Source organism: Citrus clementina, unplaced genomic scaffold (assembly GCF_000493195.1).
Source record: "Citrus clementina cultivar Clemenules unplaced genomic scaffold, Citrus_clementina_v1.0 scaffold_5, whole genome shotgun sequence".
Lineage (NCBI taxonomy): Eukaryota > Viridiplantae > Streptophyta > Magnoliopsida > Sapindales > Rutaceae > Citrus > Citrus x clementina.
Window position 1 is genome coordinate 8,191,202 of NW_006262201.1, and position 1,042 is coordinate 8,192,243.

Here is a 1,042-nt window from a genome sequence, read left to right on the forward strand (position 1 = left end):
CGTGTTCTTTCATTTAGGAAATTAAGTTGTAGATTGACTGGTAAAATACTTTTGTTTATCACGCTCATGATGTGGTCAGATTTACCAGATAAATGATAAACCTCCCTTGGCTCGTAAAGGCCAAGAGTGCAATCATGTCAACATCCAATATCAAATAACGTTAAAAAAGTTGCATTATATCGCCAACAAAAGTATAAATTCGTTGAACAAAGACTACCACATAACTTTTTCAGATACATGATAAAGTAGGAGTTTGAATAAGTGTTCTTTCCCTTAAAAAATCAACTGGCAGAGCGACAGTCAAAAAACTTTTTGTTTATCAAACTCATGCTGTGGTCATATATTCGGACTTTCAAGTCACAATATTCATTGATCTAATTCGAAAGATCAAATTTGCAGGTGGGGACTTGAACCATTATCTTCTTTCAAAGATTCAGCGAGTGATCTATACAGTAAAATAGTGATAGAAAAAACAGACTGTTGATACGAGTTTTATTTGCTCTGTGTAGGGTAATATTATTACTTCATTATCGAATGAACAGTTGTCCTTGGATCCCGAATGTGAGAAAAACAATAGCTATATATAACTTGCAAGAGGCTGATAGCAAGGAAGTTAAGGAAATTGATGCAGGCTATAGCGGAATTGAACCAAACATGATGAAGGTAAGTACAAATGAAGTGAAATATGTCCATAAATCTTCGAGTAATATTACACTTCCCAACGACTAGAGTAATAAATAATTAGGAAAGGGACAAACACACCCTCAACATTTAGGCAAAATGATAAAAACCCTCCTAATATTTTAAAAAAGACATTTATACCCTAATTTATTATAACTTTACCATTATACCCTTCTAGCATATAAAAAAAATTATTAGATTATCCAATTTGTCTATATATTGTTAATAAAATTATAAATATACCCTCATTACCTCATTCCTCTATTTAAATTTTTATCAATAACCAAATTTCAAAAAAGACATCTACACACTTAAAAAAAAATTGTAAAAAAATTGTAATTTTAAAAATAAAATTTGTTAT